Source organism: Dasypus novemcinctus, chromosome 25 (assembly GCF_030445035.2).
Source record: "Dasypus novemcinctus isolate mDasNov1 chromosome 25, mDasNov1.1.hap2, whole genome shotgun sequence".
Classification (NCBI taxonomy): Eukaryota; Metazoa; Chordata; class Mammalia; order Cingulata; family Dasypodidae; genus Dasypus; species Dasypus novemcinctus.
In genome coordinates this window covers 858,989-873,150 of record NC_080697.1, presented here as the reverse complement: position 1 = coordinate 873,150, position 14,162 = coordinate 858,989, and the positions used below count along the sequence as shown (strand labels likewise).

Below are 14,162 nucleotides of genomic sequence, written 5' to 3'. Positions count from 1 at the left end.
ATCTGGTGCTGCCTGTGCTCTCAAGGAATTCTTGTCCCTCTGATTGAAAACACAGCAAACTCCCAAGGATGGGAGCTTGATATTTTCTTGTTTATTGTGTGAGTTACAAACCCCTGATAGAACACATTATGACAAGATGAACTCTTACATTTTCCATTGATGCCTGCCCCAGGTGCACCTTGTCCCACATACCCACCCACATCCAATGCCCTACACCATACCCCTCCCCTGCTATATCTGCCAAAAGTACATCCCCAACATTGTAGTTTAAACCACAGACCTGCTAATCCCCAAGTTCACCTGGCCCTTTCCCCAACCCTCCCCCCCACTTTTATGAATACTCCAGCACAACTCTCCCACCCTACTCATCTTCGGACACCAGCACTGCCCAACTGTATCACAGCACTATACCTCTCTCAAGCTCATCCACTGCACAACTACACCCTTCCACCTCATGATAGATTTATTTTTCTATTTTTTTCTTTGTTTTTCTTTTCTTTTTTTTTTTTTTAAGGACTGCCAAAAATCTAACTTTATTTTTGCATTCTTTATAAATAAAAAAACCAGTAACCATTTTCCTTTTCCAACTTAGATCCAACTTCAATAACCATATATTTCAGGAAAGACTTCAAGTACACTGTCTATAAAGAATAGCTCATAATTGTATCCTATACACTTTTGTAACTATAGTCAACTCTTGGAACTTTTTAAGTAAACTAACTTTATTTTCTTCATTAATAAAAATTAATAATTTGAAACTTCATGCAGTTGTGACATTTGCAATATTTAATTACTTAACGTAAGATAAAGCAGTCTAAGGCAAGCTGCCACTGGGAAATTTTTAATGTCCAGAGTAACACAGAAGTATGGATCACATTCAGTTTTTAGTATATGACCAAGTTAATAAAAATTCAAAAAGTTGGAGTTAAGAACCAATATTCTTTGAAAAGCTTCTAACATTTATTTACTCCTGGCAAAACAAGTAAGTGGGAAGAGCCATCAGTCTAAGCCTATTTTAATTTTAGTGTCCTATCCTTAAAATTGCCTGAGTACTTGTAACACAGAAAAACCAAATTTGAACACATTTTTAATAGATTAATAATTTACATGTTCCACTAGGATATTTTAATGGAATGTCTTGAAACCAAGGCATAACTTATTGCAAAGATAAGTCAGAAAAGATAATAAACCTTTGAATAGCATATTATAATGACTCAAACAAAATTGATTATCAACTAGTCATACACATACTAGCACATGCAACAGACTGAGAAATTAAATCCTATGCTATATACTTCTATCTTGTCTGACATGAGAAATTTTTAAATGTTTCTTAATCAGCCATCTCCCCACACATATTCATTTTTATTTAAAATACGAACACAGTTCTCTTTTCTTCAGATGTTTATCAGTGCAAAGTAAAACAAATCTCAGTAGAAATTATTTATTACAATGTTATTTTAGAAAGCCTTCTTCCTCAAATTGTCCAAATGTACTAAAAAATGTCCAGATCGTGAGAATGATCAACCTCAATGGCTTCCTCTGCATCCAACTTTGTTTCTCCATGTCCTTCTTGTGATTCATCAAGAGAGGCCAGGGCCTCATTTGTGTCACTTGCAAAAGTTTCTCGTGATGTATCATCATCTTCTTGAAAATTTAAGCTTTTAATAGCTTGTTTCATCTTCTTCCCCAACACTTGAGTTCTCCTCTTCCTAGCAGCTTTTTTATTCTCATATTCCTTCTGATTTTCAATGTAGAAAATGTCCTTAATTTGCTCCTCACTGACACTGGGAGTATTTTTCAGGAGATTCAGAAAAACTCCACCTGGCGTTCTTCTTCGACTACCATTCATTATAAAAAGGCCACCATTTTGTTCAACTTCTGCAGTTTCCATTAGAAGCTCAATTGCCTTTTTGTTCCCAATTATCCTTACTACTCGGGCTATCAGATCTTTCTTTGGTTCCTGCAACCTGAAAGAAATTTCATCAGCCACTTTTTCTTGAGAATCTTCCTCTGTGATCACATACCGGCCTTTATAGTTCATTTCTAGCCTGTCCCCTAGTCTGTCTTTGACAGGTCGTTTCCGTTTAAGATGACCTTGCCCATTTTCCTCTTCCTTTGATTCCATATTTTTGCCACCATGCATATATTCATCTAGTTCTTTGTCTAATTCTTTTGAATACTCTTGAGATTCCCTCTTAAGTTTCTTAGCAAGCAAATAATTGTAGGTCTCAGATTGTCTGCTTTTGTCAATAGTGCCATCCATTCCCAAAATTCCCAGTTCAGTGGCCACTGCATCTTGACTCTGTTCCTGCAGCACAGCACCCCATATGTTGTTAATCTTCTTTCCTCCAGCAACAGGTGTTTTCTGGCTGCTCTGGCCAAACTGAAAAGGCTCTGGTTTGGGAGGAGGGTTAAAACATTTTTGTCGCTTGCATTTCCAAAGAGAGTTATCATCATCTGAATCAGAAAAACTCTCCTCACTTGAATCCACACTTTTAACAGTCCGATAATGTGATACTGGTACACAGGCTGCTGCTGCAGTACTCTGGAAGCGCCTCACTGCAATGTCCCCATCTAGTACTTTCGGCACCTGCAGCGGCCTGTCGCTAGGAGCCACCGTCATGTCGGAATCCGAGTCAGAGAGCTGCCCGTCTTCCATGACTCCGGCGTCTTGCGCCATTTTCCGTGGCGCGGCCTCTTTGTTTTTCTTATCATAGATTTTGCCCATATGACCACCAGTTCACCACCCTCTACTCCATTTCTGACTCCTGTAAACCTATCTTCCAGGCTCTAGTTCTGTGTGTCTGTTCATTTTGTTTAGTTCATTTTGCTTACTTCCTTTTTTTAAAGATTTTATTTATGTGTTTATTTTTATTTATTTCTCTCCTCCCCGCCCCCCTCAGTTGTCTGTTTTCTGTGTCCATTTGCTGTGTATTCTTCTATGACTGCTTCTACCCTTATCAGTGGCACCAGGAATCTGAGTTTCTTTTTTTTTTTTTTTGGCTTACTTCTTAATAAAAGTTACAACAGCATTTTTTACTGATTTGGAAAAGTCAACTATGAAATTTATGTGGAAGGGCAAGGGGCCCCAAATAGTCAAAGAAAAATAGTTTAAAGATTCACTCTTTGTCCTTAAAATTTCCTGTATTTTTTTAAATTGTGGGAAGTCAATGTTTAACCATTGAGCTATAACAGCGACCCTGAGGTGATTTTTTCATTTCTTTGTCTGTTTTGTTTTCATGGGTACCAGGGGTCAAACCCAGAAATGCATACATGGGAAGCAGGCACTCAACCACTTGAGCTACATCCACTTCCATCCCTGTGTTTTAACAAACGTGATTGGCAAGAATCTGCCGTTAAATTATCAGACAAATTGCTTCACCCATTCATCTCATCTCCCTTCCCCAACCTTACCCTGAAACCTTGGCAACAACTGATCTGTTGATGATTTTCATAATTTTGCCTTTTTCATGATGCCACACAAATGGAAACATAAAATATGTCTTCTTACCTGATGGATAACTTTACTTATCTATATGCACTTAAGATTCATCCATGTGTTTGCATCACTTGAGAATTCATTGCTGAATAGTATTCCACTGTACGGTGTATCACAATTTTGATCAAATCACCTATTAGAGGGCATCTTAGTTAACTCCAAGTTATGCAATTATGAAAAAAGTTGCTATATACATTTCCATGCTTGTTTTGTGTGGACAAAAGTTTTCAAATCAGTTGGGTAAACACCTAGGAACACCTCTATCAGAAGCAAGTAACTGGGAAGTAGATGCTGCTCAAGTGATAAGGCCTCTGCCTACTATATGGGAGGACCCAGGTTCGATCCCTAAGGCCTCCTGGTGCAAAAGAAGACAAAGTGTGCCTGCATGGCAAGCCAGTGCCCACACAGTGAACCAGGTGCCCGTGCAGTGAGCCAAGTGCCCACACAGTGAACCAAGTGCCCACACAGTTAGCTGACTGTCCACACAGTGAACCCAGTGGCATTTGTGTGTCAGTGTGGCAAGCTGAGTGCCCACATGGTGAGCCAAGTGCCCAGTGGGTGCCCAGACAGTGAGCCAAGTACCCACGTGGTGAGCTAAGTGCCCATGTGAGTGTCTACATGGTGAGCCAAGTGCCTACATGGTGAACCAATGACTGCACAGTGAGCCAGTGCTCATGCATTGAGCGAAGGGCCCATACATGAAGAGACGAGTGCCCACGTGAGTGCCCATGTGGTGAGACAGTAACCACATGATGAGCTGAGTGTCTGCACAGCAAGCTGAGTGCCTGCATAGTGAGCTAGTGACCACACAAGTGAGTTACACATCAAGATGATCAAGTAATGAAAGAGAGACAAAGGGGAGCATCAAGGTGAAGCATATCAGAGGCCAGGAACTGAAGTGTCACAAACTGATAGGGAACATCTCTCCATGTCAGAGGTACCCAGGATAAAATCCTGGTGAATCCTAGAGGAGAAAGATGAGAAGACAAAGATACAGAAGATCACACTGTGAATGGGCACAGGAAGCAAAAACACAGGGCAAGGGAGGAGGAAAAAAAGGAAACAAGTAACTGCCTTCAAGGTGCTGTCATATTTTCATTCCCACCAGCAGTGTGTGAGTTCCTATTGTTCTGCACCCTTCTCTGAATATGGTATTGTCTGGTTCGGGGATTTTAGACATTCTAATGTGTGTGTAGTGATATCTCACAGTGGTTTTAATTTATTTTTCCCTAAGGATGAGTGTGAATGAGCACCTTTTTGTAAGCTGAATTGCCATCTGTGTATCTTCTTTGTTCTCTGGTAAGGAGTCTGTTCAAATCTCTTCCCGTTTTTAAAGTGTGTTGTTTGTTTGTTTTTGTTATTTTTATGGACTTCTGTGGATTTTTTTATTACACATGTAGTATGCTTATAGAAATATTGTACATACAGATTTCTTGTATACCACCCTATTATTGACACCATTGGTGTGGTATACAAATGATGAAAGTACATTTTTGTCATTGTATTATTAACTATACTCCATGGTTTACATTAGGGTTCACTGTTTTTGTTGTGCAGGTCCATTAATTTTTGAAAAATTTCTACTCTAGTAAAATATATGGAACCTAAAATTTCTCCCTTTTAAATCCATTCAAATATATAATTCAATGCTGTTAACTACATTTACAATGTTGTATTATCTTCACCACCATCCATTATGAAAACTTCCATCAACCTGAATAGAAACCCTGTAATTTAAGCATTCAACCCCCATTCCCTATGGCTATCTGGACCTTGGTGATGTATTTTCTACATTCTGACTCTTTGAATTTGCTTATTCTAATTATTTCATATCAGCGAGTTCATAGAATATTTGTCTTTTTATGTCAGACTTCTTTCATTCTATATGATGTCTTCAAGGTTCACCCACATTGTCATATGTTTCAGAACTTCATAACTTTTTATGACTGAATAATACTTCACTGTGTGTATAGAGCACATTTTGTTTAGCCTTTCATTGGTTGATGGGCACTTGTGTTGCTTCCCTCTTTTGACCAATAATTCAATGAGTTTCTTGTAGATTTTGGTTACAAATCCTTTTTCAGATTTGTGCTTTACACCTATTTTCTCCCAGTGTATGGCTGGTCTTTTCATTCTCCTAAAAGTTTCTTTCAAAGAATAGATTATTTTTTACATTGAAGAAGTCTAACAGATTTTTTTTTCTTACTTTCTTACATCATGCTCTTGGAGATGTATACAAAAACTTATGGTCTTATCCCTCTGGGATGCCTTTAATGTATATGTTTGTGTGTTTCATGTTGTCATTCAAATCTCTAAGTCCCTGCTGTGTTTTTTCTCTTTTTATCAATCAATTCTACTATCTGTTTGATTTCAGATGTACTGTCTTCCACATCACGGATTCTTTCCTCTGCATGTTCAAATCTGCTGTTGTATGCTTCCAGTGTGTTTTTGACTTCTTGAATTGTGCCATTCATCACATCATATCCATAATCTTTTCATGTGTGTTTAAAATTTCTTCAGTGTTTTCTTCCAGTGTCTTCTTAATATTCTTAATCTCTTCCTTCAGTTTATTAAGTTGATTCATAATATTTGTTTGGACATCTCTGATTAGTTGTTCCTTGTTCTATATCTCTTCCTGTTCATTAGTTTTTTCTTTAAAAAATATTTATTTAATTATTTATTTCTTCCCCCTTCTCGTTGTTGTTACATGCTGTCTGCTTTCTCTGTCCATTCCCGGTTTGTTCTTCTGTGCTTGTTTGACTTCTCTTTAGGCAGCACTGGGAACTGATGCTGGAACATTCTAGAGTGGGAGAGAAGCACTCAATCTCTTGTGCCACCTCAGTTTTTTGGTCTGCTGTGTCTTACTGTCTCTCTTCTGTGTCTCTTTTTGTTGAGTCATCTTACTGCATCACTCTCCATATGGGCCAGCACTCATGTGGGCCAGCACTCCTGCATGGGCCAGCATTCTGCATGATCTGCACTCCACATGGGCCAACTCTCTGCTTGGGCCAGCTTACCACATGGGCCACCTTGCCTTCACCAGGAGACCCCAGAAACTGAGCCTGGACCTCCTCTATGGTAGACAGGAGCCCAATTGCTTGAGCCACATCTGCTTCCCTACTTTATACTTTGGACTAAGTCATGTCTTCCTGTTTCTTAGTATGGGTTGTAATTTTTTGTTGGTATCTAGAAGTGAGTTTATCCTGATGGGTTTTTCAGTTGATTAGCTTCTCTTTCTACTCTAGGGTTTTATTTTGTCATTGTTTTGGTTTGTGTGGTAAGTTTTCACTTTGACACTTTGTTCCTCTTAGTCTATTTCCTTGCTGTTGTCCATGTTCCCTTGAGGAAAAAAAAATTAGCACCAGAGAAAATTAGATGTCAGTAGAGAAAAAGCATAATAATAAAATAGTAGTAAAGTTAGAAGTAATATTAAAAGGTAGAATTTAAAAAAATATTTTTCATTATTCCAGTTCTTTTTGTTTCTATTTTTTAAAAATTTTTTGTATTTTGTTTTGAAAACTATCATTATTTCATTTTCTTACTAATTGTATTTGGTTATTTTGTTGGCTTCATTTTTTAAGAAGTTTTGGATCTCAGAAGGGTTACAACTATGGCAAGGGAGGATCATTGGGGCAGGGTGTCAGTGATGGAGAATACATGGGAGGCGGCTCACCTAGGGCATGCACATAAGGCATATAAATGCATTTGAGATTTCATGGGGCATTGTCATGGTGGGTGGAGATTCATACAATAATTGCAAGAATATTGAATTCCCATCCTGGAGAGCTTTGCCACATTCGCCAATGAAACAACCAAAAGTCCTGAGTACAGGGGCAAAGCTTAGTGAGGGAGGATGGTCCATTGATGGGCCCTTGATATTGATGACTGTGCTTATAAACATTACCTTTAAAGAGGTTTTAGATTACAGAAAAGTTACATCAAAAGCATGAGGGATTCCCATGTACCCCCTGCCTCTCTCACATCATCCCCTATTTTTTTAAAATGTAGCAAAATGCTTTGTTATGATGTATCTGTAATTTTCACTCATTAAAAAAAATTGTACATTTAAAAAAATGACTCTCACATGGTAAGGACTAACCTACCTACAGTGATAATCTAAAAAAATAAAACCATCATTGTGACATTTATCAATACTTCACACATATAACAAATACTGAAGGAGGCACCTACCATTGTTATAATTTCTCTAAAGCCAAAACTTCATCATGAATTTGAATCAAGTAAAACTTCAGAATGCTCACATTTGCAGGCATTTTTGCCTGAAGTTTCAAAGATTCTGCATATAACACAACTACAACTTTGAAACAAAATGAATATTAACAGCATCCAAGCTTGTGAAAAACTTACTCTTGAGAAGCAAGGAAAACAGAGTGAATAGTAACAGTAGTATATTTCTAGGAGAGAAACAATCACTTATATCCTTTATCATAAAACAAAAGCCAATGAGTAAACATTTTAATAACACTGACCAAGTTATTTTCTATTCAAGAATTTGCTTTTCAAGTTGTGCCTTTAAAATGTATCCATCCATATATTTGGATTAACTTCAATTAATACATCAAAAAACATGCTCAGTGTAGTGGATGTGGCTCAAAGTGATAGAGCTTCTGCCTACCATATGGGAGGACCTGGGTTTGATCCCTGGGACCTCCTGGTAAAAAAGAAGAAGAGAAATTATGCCTGCTTGGTGAGCCAGCGCCCTCATGAGTGCCCATATGAGTGCCTGCATGGTGAGTCAGTGCCCCATGCAAGTGAGTCATGAAGCAAGAAGATGATGCATCAGAAGAGAGACAAGGGGAGAGTCAAGGTGAAGCACAGTGGAAAACAGGAGCTGAGGTGGCACAATTGACAGGGAATCTCTCTCCCCATCAGAAGTCTTCAGGATCAAATCCAGGTGAATTCTGCAAGAGAGAAAATGAGAAGACCACACAAACAGAAAAAACAAAAACAAAAAAAACAGCAGGGTGGGAGGAGATGAAGGGGGGAAATAAATAAATCTTTTAAAAAATGCATGCTCAGAATTTTACTCAAGTATAAACCATAACTTATTGAAGCATAGTCCAAATACCATACAATAATGTTACCATTTAGATTTATATGCTTCATTTGAAAGACTTATCTTACAAACAGGCATTTCACGCTGTTTCTCCAGAGTAAATGTTTCTGTGTTTAAAACTATGTGATAGTCAAAAAAGACAGATTCAAATAATTCATGCTGTGTATTATCCTTCATTGGTCTTAGATAAACTATTCTCCAAATCTCTTACCCTTGCTTTTTCCTTTAAGATTGCATCACCGCTTTAGTATCTCTTGCAAAGTTGGTTTTTTGGTAACATATTCTATCAGTTTTTGTTTGTCTGTGAAGACTTTGAACTTACTCTCATTTTTGAAGGATAGCTTTGCAGGATACAGAATTCTTGGTTGGCAGTTTTTCTTTTTCAGTACCTCAAATGCATCATACCACTTTCCTCTCTCCATGGTTTCTGATGAGAGGTTGGCACTTAATCTAATCAAATTTCCTTTGTATGTGATGCTTTGCTTTTCTCCTCCTGCTTTCAGAATCCTCCATCTCTGATATTTGTCATTGTGAATAGTAGGTGACTTGGGGTAGGTATATTCATATTTATTCTGTTTTGGGTGTATTGTCCTTCTTGAATATTGATATTTATATCTTTCATAATGGTTGGGAAGTTCTCAGTCATTATTTCTTCAAATATTCTTTCTGGATCTTTTTCATTTTCTCCTTCTGGGACTCCAATAATGCAAATGTTTGTACATTTTGCATTGTCATTCAATACTCTGAGACTCTATTCCATTTTTCCATTCTATTCTCTTTCTGTTTTCCTTTCTTTTCCAGTTCAGATTTTCTGTCCTCAAAATCACTAATTTTGTCTTTAGGCAATTCAAATCTAGTCTTAGTTGTCTCTAATGTATTTTTAATCTCATCCATTGTGTCTTTCATTCACATAAAGTCTGTTAATTTCCATTGCGGGCTTTCAAATTGTTATTTATGCTCTCCCAGTGTCTTCTTATTATCCTTTCTTTCTTTAGTCATATTTTCTTTAAATTCTCTGAAGTATTTATTATGAGAATTGTGTGATTATCACTGATTAATTGTATTAAATCCTGTAACTCTTCAGGATACTTGGTTTGTTCTTCCATCTGTACCATCTTTTCCTGTTTCCTAGTATGTCTTGTAATTTTTTACTGATGTCTAGGCATCTGAATGTGTTGGTGTTATTACTCTGATGTCTCTCTCTTGCCTATTCTTTTATCTTTTTTCCCACAGCTCTTCTTTGGTATTTGGCTCAACTTATTTTCAGTCTTTAAAATTGCCCAGATTAAGCTTTAAAAATAAGGCCAAGGACTCACTATGGAGCACAGATTTTCACCCAGGGGTTGCATACAGAGAGCATGAGCAGTTTTTGTCCATGCAGCTTCAAGATAGGCCAGCAGATGGTGCTAGCCAATGCACCTTTCCATGGAGGTTTATCAGTCTGGGCTTTCTTGTGTTCTTGTGTTGAATCTCTAGAGTGGAGATTCAAAGTGTGATCTACTGGTCAAATTCACTAAAGAAAAGCACCCCTTCCTACCCTCCCTTTTCCCTTGACACAGATGACAGGGGGGAAGATGTCTGTTCTCCTCTCAGTTGACTGCATTGTGATGGGTGTTTTTCTCAAGCTTAATATCTTAGGGGTGGGAGGGGAGCCTTTCCTGGCTGTGGCAGGGGCTTAGTAACTCATGTTTCTCTTTATGGCTTCTTTGTTTCTCTGTCCCTTGCCCTCCAGGGAATTGTGTAGCACTGCCCTTGTCGGCTGACCCCCAAAACAGGTCAACCAGATAGCTTTTGGTTCCTTGTTTTTGTGAGAACATTCAACTCTGCCAGTCAGTCCATTGCCATCTTCCTACAGTCCTCCCTTTACTTTTGAAATTGAAACTTAGCCAAGTATTATAGGGTGCCTAAGAGTTGTCTCCTGAAAGCCTCCTTCTCGCTCAGCTGTGGCCTGTCTCTAAGCTGAACTCAGCATATAAATGCATTATCTTCCCCCTGGCATGTGGCATGACTTCTGGATATGAGCTTCCCTGGCACTGAGAGATTACTACCAAGCACCAACTGGCAATGTAAGTGGAAAAAGACCTTGACAAAAAGAGGGAAAGGATAAAGACAAATGCATTTATATAGCTAAGAAATCTCACAGTGAGTTGAGAGGTCATTCCAGAGGTTACACTTACACACATCTCAGCAGGATCTCACTGGCTGCCAAAGTAAATACTAGCTCAAATAGCAGGTCTCCTGAGGGCTCTGGAGAAATCCAGACAGTGTAGTCAGGGCCGACAACTCAGGAGTTTGGTCCCTTGCCAGTGGGCCCTACTTTGGAATTTATGCTCCCTAGTGTGACAGAGTTAGTCTCATGTGTGTTTTCCCTACACAAGGCTCTTCTGACTGACCCTTCTATTTGAACCAATAATTAGTGCTAGATTTGATAGGTGTACATCCAAGAGAGTTAAATCTTTGGGCTGTCCTTTACCAGGTGGGCCTGGATCTCAACAGCATTATAACATCCACTCACCAGTTCATTGGACAACTAACAAGGAGATGATGATGGACAATGACCATCCCAAGGAACAGAGACAGTCAACAACTGCAAGCATCCATCTGCCCTGTAGGATCAATGCCCCTTGTCAATGAGAGGTGGAGTGGGCATCACTATCCCAGAATTCTCAGATCTGGGGAGTGAACTATGGACTAAAGTAAACTTATTGGTATTCAACTATAGACTTATTGTGATTCTAGAAATAAAAGAACTTATATCATTGATGTGGTGGCAGTGACCACTGGAGGTTCTGAGTGCAGGGAGAGGGAAAAACAGGTGTAATATGGGGGCATTTTTAGGACTTGGGGATTGTTCTGAATGAGATTGCAATGACAGATACAGGCCATAAGATATCTTGCCATAACTTATAAAATTGTATGGGAGAGAGTGTAAACTGCAATGTAAACTGTAATCCTTGCTTAGCAACAATGCTCCAAAATTTGTTCATCAATTTTAACGAATGTACCATACTAATGAAGGATGTTGTTAATGTGGAAAAGTGTGGGAGGTGTAGGGAGAGGCACATATGGGAATTCCCCCTATTTTTTATGTAACATTTATGTAATCTAAGTATCTTTTAAAATATGTATATACATATATATTAAACTTATCATTCAATCCAAGGTTATATAGACTCCTTCCAATCATTTCTTCTAGACTTCTATGTGTTTGCATTTTACATTTACATGTATGAACTAATTTGCATTAATTGTAGGTAAGATGTAAAGTTTGTTTATAGATTCTCTCTTCCTTTTTTTTTGCATTTGTATGTCCAATTGTTCTAACATTATTTCTTGAAAGACTATCCTTTCTCCATTGGACTACCCTTGCTCCTTTGTCAAAAGCAGTGAACTACATATTTGTACATATATTTCTATTTACTCTACTTTCTTCCTTTCATCTTTGTGTCTTCTTTCCCAATATTGCACTCTATTAATTATTATAGCTTTAAAAGGAGCTTTGGAATTGAAAGAATGTTGGGCATTTAACTTTGCTGTTCTTAGGTGCTACATTGGTTAATCCAGGTCCTTTGCCTTTCATATAAAGCTACGAATAAGTTTGTTGATATCTACAAAATGACATGCTAGGAGTTTGATTGCTTCCATCAACAAATGAACAGATAAACAAAATCTGGTGCATACATAAAATCAAATATTATTCAGTCTTAAGAAAAATGCAACAGTATGAGACATGCCACAACTTAGAGGAACCTTGAAAACATTATGCCCAGTGAGATAAACAAGACACATATGGGCATGTGATGGATAGGCTAATGTGTCTACTTTGCCAGGTAATGGTGCTCAGTTGTTTGGTCAAGCAAGCACTGGGCTGATTGTAATACAAGGACATTCCATGGACTTTAATTATCAGTGAGTTGATTGCATAGATGGCTGATGCCATGTACATTCAACCAAGGAGACTGCCATCAGCAAAGAGTGAAATCATATTCAAGGGGAAGTGATTTAAGCATTGAGAGAGAATTTCTAGCTACTTCAGACAGTCAGAATCTCCTGGGACCTCATCAAGGATTTTTTTGGAGACCCTGGTTTACAAGCCTGCATGCAGAATTTGGACTTGTGCATCTCCATGGTCACAGGAGAGAATTTTATAAATCTTCTACTTATTTTAAAAAAATATATAGAGTTATTTTTTAAGATTCATTTATTTTTATTTTATTTTTCTCCCCTACCCCGCCCCCCTCCCCCCAGTTGTCTGCTTTCTGTGTCCATTTGCTCTGTGTTCTTCTGTGTCCACTTATATTCTTGTCGATGACACTGGGAATCTGTGTCTCTTTTTGTTGAGTCATCTTGCCGCATCAACTCTGTGTGTGTGTGTGGTGCCATTCTTGGGCAGGCTGCAGTTTTTTCATGCTGGGTGGCTCTCCTTATGGGGCATGCTGCTTGCACATGGGGCTCCCTACATGGGGGACACCCCTGCATGGCAGGGCACTCCTTGTGCACATCAGCACTGCGTGTGGGCCAGCTCATCACATGGGTCTGGAGGCCCTGGGTTTGAACCCTGGGCCTCTCATGCAGTAGGTAAATGCTCTATCCATTGAGCCAAATCTGCTTCCTAAAATCTCCTACTTCTTACCAATGTCTCCTGTCAGTTCTGTTTCCCTAAGGACCCTGAATAATACAGGATAAAAATCTTAAGCTACCACTTAAAGGAGATGATTAGTAATGGCAAATTCACAGAGATTGAAAGCAGATTAGAGGTGTTACTGCAGTTATGGAGAGGCAGGGGAGGGAAACTGTTTTGGTGTTCTGGTTGCCAAAGCAAATACCGTACAATGGGTTGTTTTAAGCAATGGTTGTGTTTCAGGTTTTGAGACTGAAGTCCAATTCAAGCCTCATCAAGGTGCTGCTCTCTTCCCTTTCTACTTTCAGCTTATCCTCAAGTTGTTTTGATTGCAGATGGGACTCGAGAGTAATTTATGCAGATCACTGGTATCCCTAGCTATACTGGAATTTTCTGAGTCAAAGTGTTGTGGAAGTAGAGAGAGGTTCAATTACATAGAGCTTGCATTGCTAAATTGCCTCCCAAGACTGGAGTTGATGCCACCGTCACCAAGAGCAGGGCTGCAGCCTCTCACTGTTCCACACCCACAGGTCAGGACACATACACCTTAGGTTATCTACAAAGAGAGGAACAGCCTCCCACCCATAACCCACATCAGAAGAGGTTGTAGATCTGATGGAGAAATTGATGGCAGAAACAGTTCGTTGGTTTCTCCTGATTTTGGTGACAGCCCTTTTTTTCTATGTAAACCTAAATTCTATCATGGCACTTCATTCTGACAAAGAAGGGATTTTTTTTTCCCAATGTAAAATAAAACAGGAAGATTCCCTTATTTTCCCGGCCCTGTCAGAGGCCTGGGGCAACCCAGGAAGCAGCAATGCCAAGCGCACAAGAGCAGGGCATCCGCAGCGCCTGGAGCAGAGGCCTGGGTATAGAGATTTTGAGTGACTCCCAGGGCGGCACGTGGTTGCTGCTCTGCAGTGAGCGCGGCGCCTCCCCGCGTGGGCGCCAGGGGCCGGCAG

At 39.1% G+C, this 14,162-nt stretch overlaps 1 pseudogene; it reads right to left on the bottom strand.

Moving 5' to 3' along the window:
- Positions 1-514: 514 nt before the first annotated feature.
- Positions 515-2,712, bottom strand: LOC101445391 (phosphorylated adapter RNA export protein pseudogene; annotated as a pseudogene).
- Between the last annotated feature and the right edge of the window lie 11,450 nt (positions 2,713-14,162).